Genomic DNA, 24,710 nt, shown 5'->3' with positions numbered 1-24,710 from the left:
GACATTTGCTGAGCTGAGGAGGTCAGGCCCACCGAAGCGGTGACGTCCTCAGCCCAGCAAACTTCAGCTTCGGCAGCCGCGAGCCTGTGCATTTAGCGCATGTCCAGCTCCTGGCTGCCTGGTCTGAACATAAAGAGCGTTTGTCTAGCTGTCCTTTCTTCAGCCTGACATGCAATCTTTTTGTCCAAAAAGGGCGGGCGGGGCCTCACTCCCTTCAAGGAGGAGCGGCTGCTGAAGTCAGGCCGCTTGCAAGGAGGACCCTTCACCCAGGCAGCACTCAGTCCCTCCTCTGAATCTCTCTTTCTCTATGCACACCGGGGCGGGCCCTGGGCATGGATGGGACTTGCATATCAGGGCTCTGTCCCGGATAAAAAAGACAAGGAAACTTGCAGCCAGAGCTGCACAGAAAAGAAAAAGTGTCACCCCCAATGTTTCTGCGGGCGAGCCAGAGTTGAAGAGCGCTAGCCTGGCAGGCGCTGCCACATAGAGCAGTGGCCTGATAGAGTGCGTTTAGAGGCCAGTGCAAAGCAAGGCTAGGCACTTGGGGGCAGTTTTACAAGCCCCATGCACCTCTTTTACACCGCCGTTGCGACGCAGTGGCGGCGCAAAGCCAGCGCCACTCTGCGGGGTATTTACAAGGAACGCCTCCCAAAAGTGGCCGAGTGAAATCGACAAGATTTCAGTCAGTCACTTTTAAGGCCATGCTGCGTCAAAACCCTGCGCCTGCTTGAAGCAGGCGTAAGGATTGACGCAGCATTTTAAGGATAGGGCACCCCCGAGCCTTGCTGGAGCTGCGTCGCCCCTGCGACGCAACTCCAGCAATGCGCCACCTTTACGGCAGCAGATGCGTCACGCATCTGTCCATTTTTGCCCCAGGGTGCGCCGCATCGTGAATGCGGCGCATCCATGACGCACAATAACTGGCACATCCTTGCTGCTGATAGGCAGGGATGCGCCAGGTATTGTAAATGTGCCCCAACGTGAAAAGCCCAGGCTGCTGCTTTGCTAGTTCTCCGGCTGGCACCTGAAGGGAGGCCGGAGCCTGTGTGTGATTGGAAAAGAAGCGAGTGCAAGGCTGGAGGAAGAGAGGGCTGTTCTTTGTTGGCTATCTGTAGCAAGCTTGCAAAGGGTTGTTGGAGTGACGCTTGCAAGGGAGGTGCAGCGCAGCACGTTCCAGAGTGGAGGGGGTTGTCAGCACAAGAGGCCTGAACCGGAGGTCTCTCATGCCTACGGCCATACCACCCTGAATGCGCCCGATCTCGTCCGATCTCGGAAGCTAAGCAGGGTCGGGCCTGGTTAGTACTTGGATGGGAGACCGCCTGGGAATACCAGGTGCTGTAGGCATTTTGCCACTCGCTGACACCAAGCTCGGCCCTTGCACATTCACACCTAATCTAACTCGCTCATAGCACTTTTTTAAAAGAAAAAAAATATTCTGCTCTCCTCCTCTCCTCTCTTTTTTTTTTTTTGTATGTATTTATAAAGAATCCGGCATGGAGTTTACAATATACGTGGCCCTTAACTGTAAACTCGAAAACTGAAAGAAAAAGAAGAAAAGCTTTGCCCTAAGGCAGGACAGAGGACTCCCAGCTAAGACTGGGGAGCTGCTGCATGCTGCTGCTGCTGCTGCATGCTGCTGCTGCTGCTGCTGCTGCTGCTGCTGCTGCTGCTGCTGCTGCTGCTGCTGCTGCTGAGGGGCTGCGCCGGCCCCGGTCTCTCGGCTGGGAGCGAGCAGGGGGCTGCTGAGGGTGGCAGAGAGCCAGGCGGGTGACATGAAGGGCCCTGGACTACTCGGACCCTCGCCTCACTCGCTCTTCTATACCCACAGAGGGCCGGGGCATGGGCGTTATTTGCACACGAGGGGCCTGTTCTTGATTTCAAAACAAAACAAAACAACAATAGGGGACTTGCAGGCAGAGCTCGAGGGTTCAAGAAGTCGCCTCGCCAGAGTTGGGGTGAGCATTAAGCTGCTCAGCCCCCCCCCCCCCCAACGCACCGCCAGCAGGAGGGGGGGGGGGGGGCTTTGGCACGTAGAGAAGCGGCCCGAGCAAAGTGCCTTCTAGGCGCTTGTTGAATCAAAACGTCAGGCTGCTTGTCTGCTGCTGGTAGTGCCGCCCCTCAGGAAGGGCGGTCCCACCTCAGCAAGCGCGAGAGATGGCCGTGTGCAGGGACTTTGAAAGGGAGGGCAGGTGTTCAAAGGGAAACGTGCAAATGCACTGGAAGGGAGCCTGGTGACGTCACGGGGGCTGCCTCGGCACAAGAGGCCTGCACCGGCAGCCTTTTGTGCCTACGGCCATACCACCCTGAATGCGCCCGATCTCGTCCGATCACCCTGAATGCGCCCGATCTCGTCCGATCTCGGAAGCTAAGCAGGGTCGGGCCTGGTTAGTACTTGGATGGGAGACCGCCTGGGAATACCAGGTGCTGTAGGCATTTTGCCACTCGCTGACACCAAGCTCGGCCCTTGCACATTCACACCTAATCTAACTTGCTCATAGCACTTTTTTAAAAGAAAAAAAATATTCTGCTCTCCTCCTCTCCTCTCTTTTTTTTTTTTTGTATGTATTTATAAAGAATCCGGCATGGAGTTTACAATATACGTGGCCCTTAACTGTAAACTCGAAAACTGAAAGAAAAAGAAGAAAAGCTTTGCCCTAAGGCAGGACAGAGGACTCCCAGCTAAGACTGGGGAGCTGCTGCAAGCTGCTGCTGCATGCTGCTGCTGCTGCTGAGGGGCTGCTGCTGCTGCTGCTGCTGCTGCTGAGGGGCTGCGCCGGCCCCGGTTCCGGGCCCCCCTCTCTCGGCTGGGAGCGAGCAGGGGGCTGCTGAGGGTGGCAGAGAGCCAGGCGGGTGACATGAAGGGCCCTGGACTACTCGGACCCTCGCCTCACTCGCTCTTCTATACCCACAGAGGGCCGGGGCATGGGCATTATTTGCACACGAGGGGCCTGTTCTTGATTTCAAAACAAAACAAAACAACAATAGGGGACTTGCAGGCAGAGCTCGAGGGTTCAAGAAGTCGCCTCGCCAGAGTTGGGGTGAGCATTAAGCTGCTCAGCCCCCCCCCCCCGCCCCCCCCCCCAACAGGAGGGGGGGGGGGGCTTTGGCACGTAGAGAAGCGGCCCGAGCAAAGTGCCTTCTAGGCGCTTGTTGAATCAAAACGTCAGGCTGCTTGTCTGCTGCTGGTAGTGCCGGCCCCTCAGGAAGGGCGGTCCCACCTCAGCAAGCGCGAGAGATGGCCGTGTGCAGGGACTTTGAAAGGGAGGGCAGGTGTTCAAAGGGAAACGTGCAAATGCACTGGAAGGGAGCCTGGTGACGTCACGGGGGCTGCCTCTGCACAAGAGGCCTGCACCGGCAGCCTCTCGTGCCTACGGCCATACCACCCTGAATGCGCCCGATCTCGTCCGATCTCGGAAGCTAAGCAGGGTCGGGCCTGGTTAGTACTTGGATGGGAGACCGCCTGGGAATACCAGGTGCTGTAGGCATTTTGCTTCTCGCTACAGGCACTTCCGTTTTTTTTTTTGTTTTCCTTCTTTTTCGCGGGGGCATTTATTCTATTATTTGATCGCAACTTTCTTCAAAAAGAAAACGCCATCGAGTTCACGACACGCAGGGTCCATAACTTTCCATTCGGAAATTGAAAATTCGGCTGCACTTTACACTGGGTCAAAAAAGATGAAACTCTTTGCCCTAAGATAGGACAGGGGACAGGGGACCCCTCACCACCCCCCAGCTGAGGGTTTTCTTCTGCCGGCGGCTGCAAGCTGCTGCTGGGCTGCTCCGGTCGCAGCAGGGGCATAACGCAGGCCCACGCAGCCCCCGCGGTGCGTGGGGGGCCCCTATCTCCAAGGGGCCCCCTCGGCACTGCACTCCTGGCCAGAGAGCTCCTGATTGAGCCCGGAGGGGGCCCCTCTCAGTACCGTGCAGGGAGGCACCCTCACTTTTCATGACGCCAGTGGGTCGCAGCATCGGTTCCTGGTCCCCCTCTTTTGGCCTTTCCCAGCGGCCCGGGAGCAGGAGGAGGGCTGAGGCAGAGAGGCAGGCAACGAGTGCCGTTCAGTACAACCGAGAGGGGAGCGGGGCGCACACGCATGCACACTCACTTACACTCATGCATTCACATGCAGACACTCGCACCCTTCTCCCCCCCCCCCCCCCCCCGTCAGGAGACTCACTCACAAATACACATGCACTCATACACGCACGAACCAAACAGTCAACAAAAAAGCGACACTTACCTGCTGCTGCAGGGCTCGGGGAGCTGCCAGGAGGGTTGGGACTGCTACCTTGGTCAGCCAATGAGGGGAGGCAGCAGTCCCTCACTCGTCACAGAGCAGGATGGGGGAGAGAGTCAGCGACAGACACTCGGCCGTTGGCACTTCAGGGCTTAAAAACGAAGCGCCCAGCTACGAGGCTATCCCTGACGCTCTCCCTCGTCGCGAGGGGGCCTCCAGGACATTTGCTGAGCTGAGGAGGTCAGGCCCACCGAAGCGGTGACGTCCTCAGCCCAGCAAACTTCAGCTTCGGCAGCCGCGAGCCTGTGCATTTAGCGCATGTCCAGCTCCTGGCTGCCTGGTCTGAACATAAAGAGCGTTTGTCTAGCTGTCCTTTCTTCAGCCTGACATGCAATCTTTTTGTCCAAAAAGGGCGGGCGGGGCCTCACTCCCTTCAAGGAGGAGCGGCTGCTGAAGTCAGGCCGCTTGCAAGGAGGACCCTTCACCCAGGCAGCACTCAGTCCCTCCTCTGAATCTCTCTTTCTCTATGCACACCGGGGCGGGCCCTGGGCATGGATGGGACTTGCATATCAGGGCTCTGTCCCGGATAAAAAAGACAAGGAAACTTGCAGCCAGAGCTGCACAGAAAAGAAAAAGTGTCACCCCCAATGTTTCTGCGGGCGAGCCAGAGTTGAAGAGCGCTAGCCTGGCAGGCGCTGCCACATAGAGCAGTGGCCTGATAGAGTGCGTTTAGAGGCCAGTGCAAAGCAAGGCTAGGCACTTGGGGGCAGTTTTACAAGCCCCATGCACCTCTTTTACACCGCCGTTGCGACGCAGTGGCGGCGCAAAGCCAGCGCCACTCTGCGGGGTATTTACAAGGAACGCCTCCCAAAAGTGGCCGAGTGAAATCGACAAGATTTCAGTCAGTCACTTTTAAGGCCATGCTGCGTCAAAACCCTGCGCCTGCTTGAAGCAGGCGTAAGGATTGACGCAGCATTTTAAGGATAGGGCACCCCCGAGCCTTGCTGGAGCTGCGTCGCCCCTGCGACGCAACTCCAGCAATGCGCCACCTTTACGGCAGCAGATGCGTCACGCATCTGTCCATTTTTGCCCCAGGGTGCGCCGCATCGTGAATGCGGCGCATCCATGACGCACAATAACTGGCACATCCTTGCTGCTGATAGGCAGGGATGCGCCAGGTATTGTAAATGTGCCCCAACGTGAAAAGCCCAGGCTGCTGCTTTGCTAGTTCTCCGGCTGGCACCTGAAGGGAGGCCGGAGCCTGTGTGTGATTGGAAAAGAAGCGAGTGCAAGGCTGGAGGAAGAGAGGGCTGTTCTTTGTTGGCTATCTGTAGCAAGCTTGCAAAGGGTTGTTGGAGTGACGCTTGCAAGGGAGGTGCAGCGCAGCACGTTCCAGAGTGGAGGGGGTTGTCAGCACAAGAGGCCTGAACCGGAGGTCTCTCATGCCTACGGCCATACCACCCTGAATGCGCCCGATCTCGTCCGATCTCGGAAGCTAAGCAGGGTCGGGCCTGGTTAGTACTTGGATGGGAGACCGCCTGGGAATACCAGGTGCTGTAGGCATTTTGCCACTCGCTGACACCAAGCTCGGCCCTTGCACATTCACACCTAATCTAACTCGCTCATAGCACTTTTTTAAAAGAAAAAAAATATTCTGCTCTCCTCCTCTCCTCTCTTTTTTTTTTTTTGTATGTATTTATAAAGAATCCGGCATGGAGTTTACAATATACGTGGCCCTTAACTGTAAACTCGAAAACTGAAAGAAAAAGAAGAAAAGCTTTGCCCTAAGGCAGGACAGAGGACTCCCAGCTAAGACTGGGGAGCTGCTGCATGCTGCTGCTGCTGCTGCATGCTGCTGCTGCTGCTGCTGCTGCTGCTGCTGCTGCTGCTGCTGCTGCTGCTGCTGCTGCTGCTGCTGCTGCTGCTGCTGCTGCTGCTGCTGCTGCTGCTGCTGCTGAGGGGCTGCGCCGGCCCCGGTCTCTCGGCTGGGAGCGAGCAGGGGGCTGCTGAGGGTGGCAGAGAGCCAGGCGGGTGACATGAAGGGCCCTGGACTACTCGGACCCTCGCCTCACTCGCTCTTCTATACCCACAGAGGGCCGGGGCATGGGCGTTATTTGCACACGAGGGGCCTGTTCTTGATTTCAAAACAAAACAAAACAACAATAGGGGACTTGCAGGCAGAGCTCGAGGGTTCAAGAAGTCGCCTCGCCAGAGTTGGGGTGAGCATTAAGCTGCTCAGCCCCCCCCCCCCAACGCACCGCCAGCAGGAGGGGGGGGGGGGGGGCTTTGGCACGTAGAGAAGCGGCCCGAGCAAAGTGCCTTCTAGGCGCTTGTTGAATCAAAACGTCAGGCTGCTTGTCTGCTGCTGGTAGTGCCGCCCCTCAGGAAGGGCGGTCCCACCTCAGCAAGCGCGAGAGATGGCCGTGTGCAGGGACTTTGAAAGGGAGGGCAGGTGTTCAAAGGGAAACGTGCAAATGCACTGGAAGGGAGCCTGGTGACGTCACGGGGGCTGCCTCGGCACAAGAGGCCTGCACCGGCAGCCTTTTGTGCCTACGGCCATACCACCCTGAATGCGCCCGATCTCGTCCGATCACCCTGAATGCGCCCGATCTCGTCCGATCTCGGAAGCTAAGCAGGGTCGGGCCTGGTTAGTACTTGGATGGGAGACCGCCTGGGAATACCAGGTGCTGTAGGCATTTTGCCACTCGCTGACACCAAGCTCGGCCCTTGCACATTCACACCTAATCTAACTTGCTCATAGCACTTTTTTAAAAGAAAAAAAATATTCTGCTCTCCTCCTCTCCTCTCTTTTTTTTTTTTTGTATGTATTTATAAAGAATCCGGCATGGAGTTTACAATATACGTGGCCCTTAACTGTAAACTCGAAAACTGAAAGAAAAAGAAGAAAAGCTTTGCCCTAAGGCAGGACAGAGGACTCCCAGCTAAGACTGGGGAGCTGCTGCATGCTGCTGTCTGCATGCTGCTGCTGGGGGCTGCGCCGGCCCCGGTTCCGGGCCCCCCTCTCTCGGCTGGGAGCGAGCAGGGGGCTGCTGAGGGTGGCAGAGAGCCAGGCGGGTGACATGAAGGGCCCTGGACTACTCGGACCCTCGCCTCACTCGCTCTTCTATACCCACAGAGGGCCGGGGCATGGGCGTTATTTGCACACGAGGGGCCTGTTCTTGATTTCAAAACAAAACAAAACAACAATAGGGGACTTGCAGGCAGAGCTCGAGGGTTCAAGAAGTCGCCTCGCCAGAGTTGGGGTGAGCATTAAGCTGCTCAGCCCCCCCCCCCGCCCCCCCCCCAACAGGAGGGGGGGGGGGGCTTTGGCACGTAGAGAAGCGGCCCGAGCAAAGTGCCTTCTAGGCGCTTGTTGAATCAAAACGTCAGGCTGCTTGTCTGCTGCTGGTAGTGCCGGCCCCTCAGGAAGGGCGGTCCCACCTCAGCAAGCGCGAGAGATGGCCGTGTGCAGGGACTTTGAAAGGGAGGGCAGGTGTTCAAAGGGAAACGTGCAAATGCACTGGAAGGGAGCCTGGTGACGTCACGGGGGCTGCCTCTGCACAAGAGGCCTGCACCGGCAGCCTCTCGTGCCTACGGCCATACCACCCTGAATGCGCCCGATCTCGTCCGATCTCGGAAGCTAAGCAGGGTCGGGCCTGGTTAGTACTTGGATGGGAGACCGCCTGGGAATACCAGGTGCTGTAGGCATTTTGCCACTCGCTGACACCAAGCTCGGCCCTTGCACATTCACACCTAATCTAACTCGCTCATAGCACTTTTTTAAAAGAAAAAAAATATTCTGCTCTCCTCCTCTCCTCTCTTTTTTTTTTTTTGTATGTATTTATAAAGAATCCGGCATGGAGTTTACAATATACGTGGCCCTTAACTGTAAACTCGAAAACTGAAAGAAAAAGAAGAAAAGCTTTGCCCTAAGGCAGGACAGAGGACTCCCAGCTAAGACTGGGGAGCTGCTGCATGCTGCTGCTGCTGCTGCATGCTGCTGCTGCTGCTGCTGCTGCATGCTGCTGCTGCTGCTGCTGCTGCTGCTGCTGCTGCTGCTGAGGGGCTGCGCCGGCCCCGGTCTCTCGGCTGGGAGCGAGCAGGGGGCTGCTGAGGGTGGCAGAGAGCCAGGCGGGTGACATGAAGGGCCCTGGACTACTCGGACCCTCGCCTCACTCGCTCTTCTATACCCACAGAGGGCCGGGGCATGGGCGTTATTTGCACACGAGGGGCCTGTTCTTGATTTCAAAACAAAACAAAACAACAATAGGGGACTTGCAGGCAGAGCTCGAGGGTTCAAGAAGTCGCCTCGCCAGAGTTGGGGTGAGCATTAAGCTGCTCAGCCCCCCCCCCCCCAACGCACCGCCAGCAGGAGGGGGGGGGGGGGGCTTTGGCACGTAGAGAAGCGGCCCGAGCAAAGTGCCTTCTAGGCGCTTGTTGAATCAAAACGTCAGGCTGCTTGTCTGCTGCTGGTAGTGCCGCCCCTCAGGAAGGGCGGTCCCACCTCAGCAAGCGCGAGAGATGGCCGTGTGCAGGGACTTTGAAAGGGAGGGCAGGTGTTCAAAGGGAAACGTGCAAATGCACTGGAAGGGAGCCTGGTGACGTCACGGGGGCTGCCTCGGCACAAGAGGCCTGCACCGGCAGCCTTTTGTGCCTACGGCCATACCACCCTGAATGCGCCCGATCTCGTCCGATCACCCTGAATGCGCCCGATCTCGTCCGATCTCGGAAGCTAAGCAGGGTCGGGCCTGGTTAGTACTTGGATGGGAGACCGCCTGGGAATACCAGGTGCTGTAGGCATTTTGCTTCTCGCTACAGGCACTTCCGTTTTTTTTTTTGTTTTCCTTCTTTTTCGCGGGGGCATTTATTCTATTATTTGATCGCAACTTTCTTCAAAAAGAAAACGCCATCGAGTTCACGACACGCAGGGTCCATAACTTTCCATTCGGAAATTGAAAATTCGGCTGCACTTTACACTGGGTCAAAAAAGATGAAACTCTTTGCCCTAAGATAGGACAGGGGACAGGGGACCCCTCACCACCCCCCAGCTGAGGGTTTTCTTCTGCCGGCGGCTGCAAGCTGCTGCTGGGCTGCTCCGGTCGCAGCAGGGGCATAACGCAGGCCCACGCAGCCCCCGCGGTGCGTGGGGGGCCCCTATCTCCAAGGGGCCCCCTCGGCACTGCACTCCTGGCCAGAGAGCTCCTGATTGAGCCCGGAGGGGGCCCCTCTCAGTACCGTGCAGGGAGGCACCCTCACTTTTCATGACGCCAGTGGGTCGCAGCATCGGTTCCTGGTCCCCCTCTTTTGGCCTTTCCCAGCGGCCCGGGAGCAGGAGGAGGGCTGAGGCAGAGAGGCAGGCAACGAGTGCCGTTCAGTACAACCGAGAGGGGAGCGGGGCGCACACGCATGCACACTCACTTACACTCATGCATTCACATGCAGACACTCGCACCCTTCTCCCCCCCCCCCCCCCCGTCAGGAGACTCACTCACAAATACACATGCACTCATACATACTAACACGCACGAACCAAACAGTCAACAAAAAAGCGACACTTACCTGCTGCTGCAGGGCTCGGGGAGCTGCCAGGAGGGTTGGGACTGCTACCTTGGTCAGCCAATGAGGGGAGGCAGCAGTCCCTCACTCGTCACAGAGCAGGATGGGGGAGAGAGTCAGCGACAGACACTCGGCCGTTGGCACTTCAGGGCTTAAAAACGAAGCGCCCAGCTACGAGGCTATCCCTGACGCTCTCCCTCGTCGCGAGGGGGCCTCCAGGACATTTGCTGAGCTGAGGAGGTCAGGCCCACCGAAGCGGTGACGTCCTCAGCCCAGCAAACTTCAGCTTCGGCAGCCGCGAGCCTGTGCATTTAGCGCATGTCCAGCTCCTGGCTGCCTGGTCTGAACATAAAGAGCGTTTGTCTAGCTGTCCTTTCTTCAGCCTGACATGCAATCTTTTTGTCCAAAAAGGGCGGGCGGGGCCTCACTCCCTTCAAGGAGGAGCGGCTGCTGAAGTCAGGCCGCTTGCAAGGAGGACCCTTCACCCAGGCAGCACTCAGTCCCTCCTCTGAATCTCTCTTTCTCTATGCACACCGGGGCGGGCCCTGGGCATGGATGGGACTTGCATATCAGGGCTCTGTCCCGGATAAAAAAGACAAGGAAACTTGCAGCCAGAGCTGCACAGAAAAGAAAAAGTGTCACCCCCAATGTTTCTGCGGGCGAGCCAGAGTTGAAGAGCGCTAGCCTGGCAGGCGCTGCCACATAGAGCAGTGGCCTGATAGAGTGCGTTTAGAGGCCAGTGCAAAGCAAGGCTAGGCACTTGGGGGCAGTTTTACAAGCCCCATGCACCTCTTTTACACCGCCGTTGCGACGCAGTGGCGGCGCAAAGCCAGCGCCACTCTGCGGGGTATTTACAAGGAACGCCTCCCAAAAGTGGCCGAGTGAAATCGACAAGATTTCAGTCAGTCACTTTTAAGGCCATGCTGCGTCAAAACCCTGCGCCTGCTTGAAGCAGGCGTAAGGATTGACGCAGCATTTTAAGGATAGGGCACCCCCGAGCCTTGCTGGAGCTGCGTCGCCCCTGCGACGCAACTCCAGCAATGCGCCACCTTTACGGCAGCAGATGCGTCACGCATCTGTCCATTTTTGCCCCAGGGTGCGCCGCATCGTGAATGCGGCGCATCCATGACGCACAATAACTGGCACATCCTTGCTGCTGATAGGCAGGGATGCGCCAGGTATTGTAAATGTGCCCCAACGTGAAAAGCCCAGGCTGCTGCTTTGCTAGTTCTCCGGCTGGCACCTGAAGGGAGGCCGGAGCCTGTGTGTGATTGGAAAAGAAGCGAGTGCAAGGCTGGAGGAAGAGAGGGCTGTTCTTTGTTGGCTATCTGTAGCAAGCTTGCAAAGGGTTGTTGGAGTGACGCTTGCAAGGGAGGTGCAGCGCAGCACGTTCCAGAGTGGAGGGGGTTGTCAGCACAAGAGGCCTGAACCGGAGGTCTCTCATGCCTACGGCCATACCACCCTGAATGCGCCCGATCTCGTCCGATCTCGGAAGCTAAGCAGGGTCGGGCCTGGTTAGTACTTGGATGGGAGACCGCCTGGGAATACCAGGTGCTGTAGGCATTTTGCCACTCGCTGACACCAAGCTCGGCCCTTGCACATTCACACCTAATCTAACTCGCTCATAGCACTTTTTTAAAAGAAAAAAAATATTCTGCTCTCCTCCTCTCCTCTCTTTTTTTTTTTTTGTATGTATTTATAAAGAATCCGGCATGGAGTTTACAATATACGTGGCCCTTAACTGTAAACTCGAAAACTGAAAGAAAAAGAAGAAAAGCTTTGCCCTAAGGCAGGACAGAGGACTCCCAGCTAAGACTGGGGAGCTGCTGCATGCTGCTGCTGCTGCTGCTGCTGCTGCTGCTGCTGCATGCTGCTGCTGCTGCTGCTGCTGCTGCTGCTGCTGCTGCTGCTGCTGCTGCTGCTGCTGCTGAGGGGCTGCGCCGGCCCCGGTCTCTCGGCTGGGAGCGAGCAGGGGGCTGCTGAGGGTGGCAGAGAGCCAGGCGGGTGACATGAAGGGCCCTGGACTACTCGGACCCTCGCCTCACTCGCTCTTCTATACCCACAGAGGGCCGGGGCATGGGCGTTATTTGCACACGAGGGGCCTGTTCTTGATTTCAAAACAAAACAAAACAACAATAGGGGACTTGCAGGCAGAGCTCGAGGGTTCAAGAAGTCGCCTCGCCAGAGTTGGGGTGAGCATTAAGCTGCTCAGCCCCCCCCCCCCAACGCACCGCCAGCAGGAGGGGGGGGGGGGGGCTTTGGCACGTAGAGAAGCGGCCCGAGCAAAGTGCCTTCTAGGCGCTTGTTGAATCAAAACGTCAGGCTGCTTGTCTGCTGCTGGTAGTGCCGGCCCCTCAGGAAGGGCGGTCCCACCTCAGCAAGCGCGAGAGATGGCCGTGTGCAGGGACTTTGAAAGGGAGGGCAGGTGTTCAAAGGGAAACGTGCAAATGCACTGGAAGGGAGCCTGGTGACGTCACGGGGGCTGCCTCTGCACAAGAGGCCTGCACCGGCAGCCTCTCGTGCCTACGGCCATACCACCCTGAATGCGCCCGATCTCGTCCGATCTCGGAAGCTAAGCAGGGTCGGGCCTGGATAGTACTTGGATGGGAGACCGCCTGGGAATACCAGGTGCTGTAGGCATTTTGCTTCTCGCTACAGGCACTTCCGTTTTTTTTTTTGTTTTCCTTCTTTTTCGCGGGGGCATTTATTCTATTATTTGATCGCAACTTTCTTCAAAAAGAAAACGCCATCGAGTTCACGACACGCAGGGTCCATAACTTTCCATTCGGAAATTGAAAATTCGGCTGCACTTTACACTGGGTCAAAAAAGATGAAACTCTTTGCCCTAAGATAGGACAGGGGACAGGGGACCCCTCACCACCCCCCAGCTGAGGGTTTTCTTCTGCCGGCGGCTGCAAGCTGCTGCTGGGCTGCTCCGGTCGCAGCAGGGGCATAACGCAGGCCCACGCAGCCCCCGCGGTGCGTGGGGGGCCCCTATCTCCAAGGGGCCCCCTCGGCACTGCACTCCTGGCCAGAGAGCTCCTGATTGAGCCCGGAGGGGGCCCCTCTCAGTACCGTGCAGGGAGGCACCCTCACTTTTCATGACGCCAGTGGGTCGCAGCATCGGTTCCTGGTCCCCCTCTTTTGGCCTTTCCCAGCGGCCCGGGAGCAGGAGGAGGGCTGAGGCAGAGAGGCAGGCAACGAGTGCCGTTCAGTACAACCGAGAGGGGAGCGGGGCGCACACGCATGCACACTCACTTACACTCATGCATTCACATGCAGACACTCGCACCCTTCTCCCCCCCCCCCCCCCGTCAGGAGACTCACTCACAAATACACATGCACTCATACACGCACGAACCAAACAGTCAACAAAAAAGCGACACTTACCTGCTGCTGCAGGGCTCGGGGAGCTGCCAGGAGGGTTGGGACTGCTACCTTGGTCAGCCAATGAGGGGAGGCAGCAGTCCCTCACTCGTCACAGAGCAGGATGGGGGAGAGAGTCAGCGACAGACACTCGGCCGTTGGCACTTCAGGGCTTAAAAACGAAGCGCCCAGCTACGAGGCTATCCCTGACGCTCTCCCTCGTCGCGAGGGGGCCTCCAGGACATTTGCTGAGCTGAGGAGGTCAGGCCCACCGAAGCGGTGACGTCCTCAGCCCAGCAAACTTCAGCTTCGGCAGCCGCGAGCCTGTGCATTTAGCGCATGTCCAGCTCCTGGCTGCCTGGTCTGAACATAAAGAGCGTTTGTCTAGCTGTCCTTTCTTCAGCCTGACATGCAATCTTTTTGTCCAAAAAGGGCGGGCGGGGCCTCACTCCCTTCAAGGAGGAGCGGCTGCTGAAGTCAGGCCGCTTGCAAGGAGGACCCTTCACCCAGGCAGCACTCAGTCCCTCCTCTGAATCTCTCTTTCTCTATGCACACCGGGGCGGGCCCTGGGCATGGATGGGACTTGCATATCAGGGCTCTGTCCCGGATAAAAAAGACAAGGAAACTTGCAGCCAGAGCTGCACAGAAAAGAAAAAGTGTCACCCCCAATGTTTCTGCGGGCGAGCCAGAGTTGAAGAGCGCTAGCCTGGCAGGCGCTGCCACATAGAGCAGTGGCCTGATAGAGTGCGTTTAGAGGCCAGTGCAAAGCAAGGCTAGGCACTTGGGGGCAGTTTTACAAGCCCCATGCACCTCTTTTACACCGCCGTTGCGACGCAGTGGCGGCGCAAAGCCAGCGCCACTCTGCGGGGTATTTACAAGGAACGCCTCCCAAAAGTGGCCGAGTGAAATCGACAAGATTTCAGTCAGTCACTTTTAAGGCCATGCTGCGTCAAAACCCTGCGCCTGCTTGAAGCAGGCGTAAGGATTGACGCAGCATTTTAAGGATAGGGCACCCCCGAGCCTTGCTGGAGCTGCGTCGCCCCTGCGACGCAACTCCAGCAATGCGCCACCTTTACGGCAGCAGATGCGTCACGCATCTGTCCATTTTTGCCCCAGGGTGCGCCGCATCGTGAATGCGGCGCATCCATGACGCACAATAACTGGCACATCCTTGCTGCTGATAGGCAGGGATGCGCCAGGTATTGTAAATGTGCCCCAACGTGAAAAGCCCAGGCTGCTGCTTTGCTAGTTCTCCGGCTGGCACCTGAAGGGAGGCCGGAGCCTGTGTGTGATTGGAAAAGAAGCGAGTGCAAGGCTGGAGGAAGAGAGGGCTGTTCTTTGTTGGCTATCTGTAGCAAGCTTGCAAAGGGTTGTTGGAGTGACGCTTGCAAGGGAGGTGCAGCGCAGCACGTTCCAGAGTGGAGGGGGTTGTCAGCACAAGAGGCCTGAACCGGAGGTCTCTCATGCCTACGGCCATACCACCCTGAATGCGCCCGATCTCGTCCGATCTCGGAAGCTAAGCAGGGTCGGGCCTGGTTAGTACTTGGATGGGAGACCGCCTGGGAATACCAGGTGCTGTAGGCATTTTGCCACTCGCTGACACCAAGCTCGGCCCTTGCACATTCACACCTAATCTAACTCGCTCATAGCACTTTTTTAAAAGAAAAAAAATATTCTGCTCTCCTCCTCTCCTCTCTTTTTTTTTTTTTGTATGTATTTATAAAGAATCCGGCATGGAGTTTACAATATACGTGGCCCTTAACTGTAAACTCGAAAACTGAAAGAAAAAGAAGAAAAGCTTTGCCCTAAGGCAGGACAGAGGACTCCCAGCTAAGACTGGGGAGCTGCTGCATGCTGCTGCTGCTGCTGCATGCTGCTGCTGCTGCTGCTGCTGCTGCTGCTGCTGCTGCTGCTGCTGCTGCTGCTGCTGCTGCTGCTGAGGGGCTGCGCCGGCCCCGGTCTCTCGGCTGGGAGCGAGCAGGGGGCTGCTGAGGGTGGCAGAGAGCCAGGCGGGTGACATGAAGGGCCCTGGACTACTCGGACCCTCGCCTCACTCGCTCTTCTATACCCACAGAGGGCCGGGGCATGGGCGTTATTTGCACACGAGGGGCCTGTTCTTGATTTCAAAACAAAACAAAACAACAATAGGGGACTTGCAGGCAGAGCTCGAGGGTTCAAGAAGTCGCCTCGCCAGAGTTGGGGTGAGCATTAAGCTGCTCAGCCCCCCCCCCCCCAACGCACCGCCAGCAGGAGGGGGGGGGGGGGGGCTTTGGCACGTAGAGAAGCGGCCCGAGCAAAGTGCCTTCTAGGCGCTTGTTGAATCAAAACGTCAGGCTGCTTGTCTGCTGCTGGTAGTGCCGCCCCTCAGGAAGGGCGGTCCCACCTCAGCAAGCGCGAGAGATGGCCGTGTGCAGGGACTTTGAAAGGGAGGGCAGGTGTTCAAAGGGAAACGTGCAAATGCACTGGAAGGGAGCCTGGTGACGTCACGGGGGCTGCCTCGGCACAAGAGGCCTGCACCGGCAGCCTTTTGTGCCTACGGCCATACCACCCTGAATGCGCCCGATCTCGTCCGATCACCCTGAATGCGCCCGATCTCGTCCGATCTCGGAAGCTAAGCAGGGTCGGGCCTGGTTAGTACTTGGATGGGAGACCGCCTGGGAATACCAGGTGCTGTAGGCATTTTGCCACTCGCTGACACCAAGCTCGGCCCTTGCACATTCACACCTAATCTAACTTGCTCATAGCACTTTTTTAAAAGAAAAAAAATATTCTGCTCTCCTCCTCTCCTCTCTTTTTTTTTTTTTGTATGTATTTATAAAGAATCCGGCATGGAGTTTACAATATACGTGGCCCTTAACTGTAAACTCGAAAACTGAAAGAAAAAGAAGAAAAGCTTTGCCCTAAGGCAGGACAGAGGACTCCCAGCTAAGACTGGGGAGCTGCTGCAAGCTGCTGCTGCATGCTGCTGCTGCTGCTGAGGGGCTGCTGCTGCTGCTGCTGCTGCTGCTGCTGAGGGGCTGCGCCGGCCCCGGTTCCGGGCCCCCCTCTCTCGGCTGGGAGCGAGCAGGGGGCTGCTGAGGGTGGCAGAGAGCCAGGCGGGTGACATGAAGGGCCCTGGACTACTCGGACCCTCGCCTCACTCGCTCTTCTATACCCACAGAGGGCCGGGGCATGGGCGTTATTTGCACACGAGGGGCCTGTTCTTGATTTCAAAACAAAACAAAACAACAATAGGGGACTTGCAGGCAGAGCTCGAGGGTTCAAGAAGTCGCCTCGCCAGAGTTGGGGTGAGCATTAAGCTGCTCAGCCCCCCCCCCCCGCCCCCCCCCCAACAGGAGGGGGGGGGGGGCTTTGGCACGTAGAGAAGCGGCCCGAGCAAAGTGCCTTCTAGGCGCTTGTTGAATCAAAACGTCAGGCTGCTTGTCTGCTGCTGGTAGTGCCGGCCCCTCAGGAAGGGCGGTCCCACCTCAGCAAGCGCGAGAGATGGCCGTGTGCAGGGACTTTGAAAGGGAGGGCAGGTGTTCAAAGGGAAACGTGCAAATGCACTGGAAGGGAGCCTGGTGACGTCACGGGGGCTGCCTCTGCACAAGAGGCCTGCACCGGCAGCCTCTCGTGCCTACGGCCATACCACCCTGAATGCGCCCGATCTCGTCCGATCTCGGAAGCTAAGCAGGGTCGGGCCTGGTTAGTACTTGGATGGGAGACCGCCTGGGAATACCAGGTGCTGTAGGCATTTTGCCACTCGCTGACACCAAGCTCGGCCCTTGCACATTCACACCTAATCTAACTCGCTCATAGCACTTTTTTAAAAGAAAAAAAATATTCTGCTCTCCTCCTCTCCTCTCTTTTTTTTTTTTTGTATGTATTTATAAAGAATCCGGCATGGAGTTTACAATATACGTGGCCCTTAACTGTAAACTCGAAAACTGAAAGAAAAAGAAGAAAAGCTTTGCCCTAAGGCAGGACAGAGGACTCCCAGCTAAGACTGGGGAGCTGCTGCATGCTGCTGCTGCTGCTGCATGCTGCTGCTGCTGCTGCTGCTGCATGCTGCTGCTGCTGCTGCTGCTGCTGCTGCTGCTGCTGCTGAGGGGCTGCGCCGGCCCCGGTCTCTCGGCTGGGAGCGAGCAGGGGGCTGCTGAGGGTGGCAGAGAGCCAGGCGGGTGACATGAAGGGCCCTGGACTACTCGGACCCTCGCCTCACTCGCTCTTCTATACCCACAGAGGGCCGGGGCATGGGCGTTATTTGCACACGAGGGGCCTGTTCTTGATTTCAAAACAAAACAAAACAACAATAGGGGACTTGCAGGCAGAGCTCGAGGGTTCAAGAAGTCGCCTCGCCAGAGTTGGGGTGAGCATTAAGCTGCTCAGCCCCCCCCCCCCCAACGCACCGCCAGCAGGAGGGGGGGGGGGGGGCTTTGGCACGTAGAGAAGCGGCCCGAGCAAAGTGCCTTCTAGGCGCTTGTTGAATCAAAACGTCAGGCTGCTTGTCTGCTGCTGGTAGTGCCGCCCCTCAGGAAGGGCGGTCCCACCTCAGCAAGCGCGAGAGATGGCCGTGTGCAGGGACTTTGAAAGGGAGGGCAGGTGTTCAAAGGGAAACGTGCAAATGCACTGGAAGGGAGCCTGGTGACGTCACGGGGGCTGCCTCGGCACAAGAGGCCTGCACCGGCAGCCTTTTGTGCCTACGGCCATACCACCCTGAATGCGCCCGATCTCGTCCGATCACCCTGAATGCGCCCGATCTCGTCCGATCTCGGAAGCTAAGCAGGGTCGGGCCTGGTTAGTACTTGGATGGGAGACCGCCTGGGAATACCAGGTGCTGTAGGCATTTTGCCACTCGCTGACACCAAGCTCGGCCCTTGCACATTCACACCTAATCTAACTTGCTCATAGCACTTTTTTAAAAGAAAAAAAATATTCTGCTCTCCTCCTCTCCTCTCTTTTTTTTTTTTTGTATGTATTTATAAAGAATCCGGCATGGAGTTTACAATATACGTGGCCCTTAACTGTAAACTCGAAAACTGAAAGAAAAAGAAGAAAAGCTTTGCCCTAAGGCAGGACAGAGGACTCCCAGCTAAGACTGGGGAGCTGCTGCAAGCTGCTGCTGCATGCTGCTGCTGCTGCTGAGGGGCTGCTGCTGCTGCTGCTGCTGCTGCTGAGGGGCTGCGCCGGCCCCGGTTCCGGGCCCCCCTCTCTCGGCTGGGAGCGAGCAGGGGGCTGCTGAGGGTGGCAGAGAGCCAGGCGGGTGACATGAAGGGCCCTGGACTACTCGGACCCTCGCCTCACTCGCTCTTCTATACCCACAGAGGGCCGGGGCATGGGCGTTATTTGCACACGAGGGGCCTGTTCTTGATTTCAAAACAAAACAAAACAACAATAGGGGACTTGCAGGCAGAGCTCGAGGGTTCAAGAAGTCGCCTCGCCAGAGTTGGGGTGAGCATTAAGCTGCTCAGCCCCCCCCCCCCCGCCCCCCCCCCAACAGGAGGGGGGGGGGGCTTTGGCACGTAGAGAAGCGGCCCGAGCAAAGTGCCTTCTAGGCGCTTGTTGAATCAAAACGTCAGGCTGCTTGTCTGCTGCTGGTAGTGCCGGCCCCTCAGGAAGGGCGGTCCCACCTCAGCAAGCGCGAGAGATGGCCGTGTGCAGGGACTTTGAAAGGGAGGGCAGGTGTTCAAAGGGAAACGTGCAAATGCACTGGAAGGGAGCCTGGTGACGTCACGGGGGCTGCCTCTGCACAAGAGGCCTGCACCGGCAGCCTCTCGTGCCTACGGCCATACCACCCTGAATGCGCCCGATCTCGTCCGATCTCGGAAGCTAAGCAGGGTCGGGCCTGGTTAGTACTTGGATGGGAGACCGCCTGGGAATACCAGGTGCTGTAGGCATTTTGCTTCTCGCTACAGGCACTTCCGTTTTTTTTTTTGTTTTCCTTCTTTTTCGCGGGGGCATTTATTCTATTATTTGATCGCAACTTTCTTCAAAAAGAAAACGCCATCGAGTTCACGACACGCAGGGTCCATAACTTTCCATTCGGAAATTGAAAATTCGGCTGCACTTTACACTGGGTCAAAAAAGATGAAACTCTTTGCCCTAAGATAGGACAGGGGACAGGGGACCCCTCACCACCCCCCAGCTGAGGGTTTTCTTCTGCCGGCGGCTGCAAGCTGCTGCTGGGCTGCTCCGGTCGCAGCAGGGGCATAACGCAGGCCCACGCAGCCCCCGCGGTGCGTGGGGGGCCCCTATCTCCAAGGGGCCCCCTCGGCACTGCACTCCTGGCCAGAGAGCTCCTGATTGAGCCCGGAGGGGGCCCCTCTCAGTACCGTGCAGGGAGGCACCCTCACTTTTCATGACGCCAGTGGGTCGCAGCATCGGTTCCTGGTCCCCCTCTTTTGGCCTTTCCCAGCGGCCCGGGAGCAGGAGGAGGGCTGAGGCAGAGAGGCAGGCAACGAGTGCCGTTCAGTACAACCGAGAGGGGAGCGGGGCGCACACGCATGCACACTCACTTACACTCATGCATTCACATGCAGACACTCGCACCCTTCTCCCCCCCCCCCCCCCGTCAGGAGACTCACTCACAAATACACATGCACTCATACACGCACGAACCAAACAGTCAACAAAAAAGCGACACTTACCTGCTGCTGCAGGGCTCGGGGAGCTGCCAGGAGGGTTGGGACTGCTACCTTGGTCAGCCAATGAGGGGAGGCAGCAGTCCCTCACTCGTCACAGAGCAGGATGGGGGAGAGAGTCAGCGACAGACACTCGGCCGTTGGCACTTCAGGGCTTAAAAACGAAGCGCCCAGCTACGAGGCTATCCCTGACGCTCTCCCTCGTCGCGAGGGGGCCTCCAGGACATTTGCTGAGCTGAGGAGGTCAGGCCCACCGAAGCGGTGACGTCCTCAGCCCAGCAAACTTCAGCTTCGGCAGCCGCGAGCCTGTGCATTTAGCGCATGTCCAGCTCCTGGCTGCCTGGTCTGAACATAAAGAGCGTTTGTCTAGCTGTCCTTTCTTCAGCCTGACATGCAATCTTTTTGTCCAAAAAGGGCGGGCGGGGCCTCACTCCCTTCAAGGAGGAGCGGCTGCTGAAGTCAGGCCGCTTGCAAGGAGGACCCTTCACCCAGGCAGCACTCAGTCCCTCCTCTGAATCTCTCTTTCTCTATGCACACCGGGGCGGGCCCTGGGCATGGATGGGACTTGCATATCAGGGCTCTGTCCCGGATAAAAAAGACAAGGAAACTTGCAGCCAGAGCTGCACAGAAAAGAAAAAGTGTCACCCCCAATGTTTCTGCGGGCGAGCCAGAGTTGAAGAGCGCTAGCCTGGCAGGCGCTGCCACATAGAGCAGTGGCCTGATAGAGTGCGTTTAGAGGCCAGTGCAAAGCAAGGCTAGGCACTTGGGGGCAGTTTTACAAGCCCCATGCACCTCTTTTACACCGCCGTTGCGACGCAGTGGCGGCGCAAAGCCAGCGCCACTCTGCGGGGTATTTACAAGGAACGCCTCCCAAAAGTGGCCGAGTGAAATCGACAAGATTTCAGTCAGTCACTTTTAAGGCCATGCTGCGTCAAAACCCTGCGCCTGCTTGAAGCAGGCGTAAGGATTGACGCAGCATTTTAAGGATAGGGCACCCCCGAGCCTTGCTGGAGCTGCGTCGCCCCTGCGACGCAACTCCAGCAATGCGCCACCTTTACGGCAGCAGATGCGTCACGCATCTGTCCATTTTTGCCCCAGGGTGCGCCGCATCGTGAATGCGGCGCATCCATGACGCACAATAACTGGCACATCCTTGCTGCTGATAGGCAGGGATGCGCCAGGTATTGTAAATGTGCCCCAACGTGAAAAGCCCAGGCTGCTGCTTTGCTAGTTCTCCGGCTGGCACCTGAAGGGAGGCCGGAGCCTGTGTGTGATTGGAAAAGAAGCGAGTGCAAGGCTGGAGGAAGAGAGGGCTGTTCTTTGTTGGCTATCTGTAGCAAGCTTGCAAAGGGTTGTTGGAGTGACGCTTGCAAGGGAGGTGCAGCGCAGCACGTTCCAGAGTGGAGGGGGTTGTCAGCACAAGAGGCCTGAACCGGAGGTCTCTCATGCCTACGGCCATACCACCCTGAATGCGCCCGATCTCGTCCGATCTCGGAAGCTAAGCAGGGTCGGGCCTGGTTAGTACTTGGATGGGAGACCGCCTGGGAATACCAGGTGCTGTAGGCATTTTGCCACTCGCTGACACCAAGCTCGGCCCTTGCACATTCACACCTAATCTAACTCGCTCATAGCACTTTTTTAAAAGAAAAAAAATATTCTGCTCTCCTCCTCTCCTCTCTTTTTTTTTTTTTGTATGTATTTATAAAGAATCCGGCATGGAGTTTACAATATACGTGGCCCTTAACTGTAAACTCGAAAACTGAAAGAAAAAGAAGAAAAGCTTTGCCCTAAGGCAGGACAGAGGACTCCCAGCTAAGACTGGGGAGCTGCTGCATGCTGCTGCTGCTGCTGCATGCTGCTGCTGCTGCTGCTGCTGCTGCTGCTGCTGCTGCTGCTGCTGCTGCTGCTGCTGCTGCTGAGGGGCTGCGCCGGCCCCGGTCTCTCGGCTGGGAGCGAGCAGGGGGCTGCTGAGGGTGGCAGAGAGCCAGGCGGGTGACATGAAGGGCCCTGGACTACTCGGACCCTCGCCTCACTCGCTCTTCTATACCCACAGAGGGCCGGGGCATGGGCGTTATTTGCACACGAGGGGCCTGTTCTTGATTTCAAAACAAAACAAAACAACAATAGGGGACTTGCAGGCAGAGCTCGAGGGTTCAAGAAGTCGCCTCGCCAGAGTTGGGGTGAGCATTAAGCTGCTCAGCCCCCCCCCCCCCAACGCACCGCCAGCAGGAGGGGGGGGGGGGGCTTTGGCACGTAGAGAAGCGGCCCGAGCAAAGTGCCTTCTAGGCGCTTGTTGAATCAAAACGTCAGGCTGCTTGTCTGCTGCTGGTAGTGCCGCCCCTCAGGAAGGGCGGTCCCACCTCAGCAAGCGCGAGAGATGGCCGTGTGCAGGGACTTTGAAAGGGAGGGCAGGTGTTCAAAGGGAAACGTGCAAATGCACTGGAAGGGAGCCTGGTGACGTCACGGGGGCTGCCTCGGCACAAGAGGCCTGCACCGGCAGCCTTTTGTGCCTACGGCCATACCACCCTGAATGCGCCCGATCTCGTCCGATCACCCTGAATGCGCCCGATCTCGTCCGATCTCGGAAGCTAAGCAGGGTCGGGCCTGGTTAGTACTTGGATGGGAGACCGCCTGGGAATACCAGGTGCTGTAGGCATTTTGCCACTCGCTGACACCAAGCTCGGCCCTTGCACATTCACACCTAATCTAACTTGCTCATAGCACTTTTTTAAAAGAAAAAAAATATTCTGCTCTCCTCCTCTCCTCTCTTTTTTTTTTTTTGTATGTATTTATAAAGAATCCGGCATGGAGTTTACAATATACGTGGCCCTTAACTGTAAACTCGAAAACTGAAAGAAAAAGAAGAAAAGCTTTGCCCTAAGGCAGGACAGAGGACTCCCAGCTAAGACTGGGGAGCTGCTGCAAGCTGCTGCTGCATGCTGCTGCTGCTGCTGAGGGGCTGCTGCTGCTGCTGCTGCTGCTGCTGAGGGGCTGCGCCGGCCCCGGTTCCGGGCCCCCCTCTCTCGGCTGGGAGCGAGCAGGGGGCTGCTGAGGGTGGCAGAGAGCCAGGCGGGTGACATGAAGGGCCCTGGACTACTCGGACCCTCGCCTCACTCGCTCTTCTATACCCACAGAGGGCCGGGGCATGGGCGTTATTTGCACACGAGGGGCCTGTTCTTGATTTCAAAACAAAACCAAACAACAATAGGGGACTTGCAGGCAGAGCTCGAGGGTTCAAGAAGTCGCCTCGCCAGAGTTGGGGTGAGCATTAAGCTGCTCAGCCCCCCCCCCCCGCCCCCCCCCCAACAGGAGGGGGGGGGGGGCTTTGGCACGTAGAGAAGCGGCCCGAGCAAAGTGCCTTCTAGGCGCTTGTTGAATCAAAACGTCAGGCTGCTTGTCTGCTGCTGGTAGTGCCGGCCCCTCAGGAAGGGCGGTCCCACCTCAGCAAGCGCGAGAGATGGCCGTGCTTGGCCGTGTGCAGGGACTTTGAAAGGGAGGGCAGGTGTTCAAAGGGAAACGTGCAAATGCACTGGAAGGGAGCCTGGTGACGTCACGGGGGCTGCCTCTGCACAAGAGGCCTGCACCGGCAGCCTCTCGTGCCTACGGCCATACCACCCTGAATGCGCCCGATCTCGTCCGATCTCGGAAGCTAAGCAGGGTCGGGCCTGGTTAGTACTTGGATGGGAGACCGCCTGGGAATACCAGGTGCTGTAGGCATTTTGCTTCTCGCTACAGGCACTTCCGTTTTTTTTTTTGTTTTCCTTCTTTTTCGCGGGGGCATTTATTCTATTATTTGATCGCAACTTTCTTCAAAAAGAAAACGCCATCGAGTTCACGACACGCAGGGTCCATAACTTTCCATTCGGAAATTGAAAATTCGGCTGCACTTTACACTGGGTCAAAAAAGATGAAACTCTTTGCCCTAAGATAGGACAGGGGACAGGGGACCCCTCACCACCCCCCAGCTGAGGGTTTTCTTCTGCCGGCGGCTGCAAGCTGCTGCTGGGCTGCTCCGGTCGCAGCAGGGGCATAACGCAGGCCCACGCAGCCCCCGCGGTGCGTGGGGGGCCCCTATCTCCAAGGGGCCCCCTCGGCACTGCACTCCTGGCCAGAGAGCTCCTGATTGAGCCCGGAGGGGGCCCCTCTCAGTACCGTGCAGGGAGGCACCCTCACTTTTCATGACGCCAGTGGGTCGCAGCATCGGTTCCTGGTCCCCCTCTTTTGGCCTTTCCCAGCGGCCCGGGAGCAGGAGGAGGGCTGAGGCAGAGAGGCAGGCAACGAGTGCCGTTCAGTACAACCGAGAGGGGAGCGGGGCGCACACGCATGCACACTCACTTACACTCATGCATTCACATGCAGACACTCGCACCCTTCTCCCCCCCCCCCCCCCCGTCAGGAGACTCACTCACAAATACACATGCACTCATACACGCACGAACCAAACAGTCAACAAAAAAGCGACACTTACCTGCTGCTGCAGGGCTCGGGGAGCTGCCAGGAGGGTTGGGACTGCTACCTTGGTCAGCCAATGAGGGGAGGCAGCAGTCCCTCACTCGTCACAGAGCAGGATGGGGGAGAGAGTCAGCGACAGACACTCGGCCGTTGGCACTTCAGGGCTTAAAAACGAAGCGCCCAGCTACGAGGCTATCCCTGACGCTCTCCCTCGTCGCGAGGGGGCCTCCAGGACATTTGCTGAGCTGAGGAGGTCAGGCCCACCGAAGCGGTGACGTCCTCAGCCCAGCAAACTTCAGCTTCGGCAGCCGCGAGCCTGTGCATTTAGCGCATGTCCAGCTCCTGGCTGCCTGGTCTGAACATAAAGAGCGTTTGTCTAGCTGTCCTTTCTTCAGCCTGACATGCAATCTTTTTGTCCAAAAAGGGCGGGCGGGGCCTCACTCCCTTCAAGGAGGAGCGGCTGCTGAAGTCAGGCCGCTTG

At 57.6% G+C, this 24,710-nt stretch overlaps 11 non-coding genes and 6 pseudogenes across 11 annotated transcripts; all 17 read left to right on the top strand.

Moving 5' to 3' along the window:
- Positions 1 to 1,225: 1,225 nt before the first annotated feature.
- Positions 1,226 to 1,344, top strand: LOC144774286 (5S ribosomal RNA). Its single transcript, XR_013600181.1, has one exon. It is a non-coding gene; the product is annotated as a 5S ribosomal RNA (ribosomal RNA).
- Positions 1,345 to 2,285: 941 nt separating this feature from the next.
- Positions 2,286 to 2,433, top strand: LOC144774414 (5S ribosomal RNA; annotated as a pseudogene).
- A 933-nt stretch (positions 2,434 to 3,366) lies between these two features.
- Positions 3,367 to 3,485, top strand: LOC144774275 (5S ribosomal RNA). Its single transcript, XR_013600180.1, has one exon. It is a non-coding gene; the product is annotated as a 5S ribosomal RNA (ribosomal RNA).
- Positions 3,486 to 5,679: 2,194 nt separating this feature from the next.
- Positions 5,680 to 5,798, top strand: LOC144774263 (5S ribosomal RNA). The gene has a single exon (XR_013600177.1). It is a non-coding gene; the product is annotated as a 5S ribosomal RNA (ribosomal RNA).
- Positions 5,799 to 6,783: 985 nt separating this feature from the next.
- LOC144774413 (5S ribosomal RNA) lies at positions 6,784 to 6,931 on the top strand (annotated as a pseudogene).
- An 893-nt stretch (positions 6,932 to 7,824) lies between these two features.
- On the top strand, positions 7,825 to 7,943 carry LOC144774252 (5S ribosomal RNA). The gene has a single exon (XR_013600167.1). It is a non-coding gene; the product is annotated as a 5S ribosomal RNA (ribosomal RNA).
- A 944-nt stretch (positions 7,944 to 8,887) lies between these two features.
- LOC144774412 (5S ribosomal RNA) lies at positions 8,888 to 9,035 on the top strand (annotated as a pseudogene).
- Positions 9,036 to 11,235: 2,200 nt separating this feature from the next.
- On the top strand, positions 11,236 to 11,354 carry LOC144774240 (5S ribosomal RNA). Its single transcript, XR_013600156.1, has one exon. It is a non-coding gene; the product is annotated as a 5S ribosomal RNA (ribosomal RNA).
- A 958-nt stretch (positions 11,355 to 12,312) lies between these two features.
- Positions 12,313 to 12,431, top strand: LOC144774374 (5S ribosomal RNA). Its single transcript, XR_013600212.1, has one exon. It is a non-coding gene; the product is annotated as a 5S ribosomal RNA (ribosomal RNA).
- Positions 12,432 to 14,622: 2,191 nt separating this feature from the next.
- LOC144774229 (5S ribosomal RNA) lies at positions 14,623 to 14,741 on the top strand. The gene has a single exon (XR_013600145.1). It is a non-coding gene; the product is annotated as a 5S ribosomal RNA (ribosomal RNA).
- A 947-nt stretch (positions 14,742 to 15,688) lies between these two features.
- LOC144774410 (5S ribosomal RNA) lies at positions 15,689 to 15,836 on the top strand (annotated as a pseudogene).
- Positions 15,837 to 16,771: 935 nt separating this feature from the next.
- LOC144774219 (5S ribosomal RNA) lies at positions 16,772 to 16,890 on the top strand. Its single transcript, XR_013600137.1, has one exon. It is a non-coding gene; the product is annotated as a 5S ribosomal RNA (ribosomal RNA).
- A 944-nt stretch (positions 16,891 to 17,834) lies between these two features.
- Positions 17,835 to 17,982, top strand: LOC144774409 (5S ribosomal RNA; annotated as a pseudogene).
- A 932-nt stretch (positions 17,983 to 18,914) lies between these two features.
- LOC144774217 (5S ribosomal RNA) lies at positions 18,915 to 19,033 on the top strand. Its single transcript, XR_013600136.1, has one exon. It is a non-coding gene; the product is annotated as a 5S ribosomal RNA (ribosomal RNA).
- Positions 19,034 to 21,224: 2,191 nt separating this feature from the next.
- On the top strand, positions 21,225 to 21,343 carry LOC144774215 (5S ribosomal RNA). Its single transcript, XR_013600134.1, has one exon. It is a non-coding gene; the product is annotated as a 5S ribosomal RNA (ribosomal RNA).
- Positions 21,344 to 22,285: 942 nt separating this feature from the next.
- Positions 22,286 to 22,433, top strand: LOC144774408 (5S ribosomal RNA; annotated as a pseudogene).
- Positions 22,434 to 23,375: 942 nt separating this feature from the next.
- Positions 23,376 to 23,494, top strand: LOC144774213 (5S ribosomal RNA). Its single transcript, XR_013600133.1, has one exon. It is a non-coding gene; the product is annotated as a 5S ribosomal RNA (ribosomal RNA).
- Positions 23,495 to 24,710: the final 1,216 nt, after the last annotated feature.

This window comes from Lissotriton helveticus, chromosome 8, assembly GCF_964261635.1.
Source record: "Lissotriton helveticus chromosome 8, aLisHel1.1, whole genome shotgun sequence".
NCBI classification, from domain to species: domain Eukaryota; kingdom Metazoa; phylum Chordata; class Amphibia; order Caudata; family Salamandridae; genus Lissotriton; species Lissotriton helveticus.
Note: the sequence above shows the minus strand (reverse complement) of the source record. Positions and strands in the feature narration are given on the sequence as shown.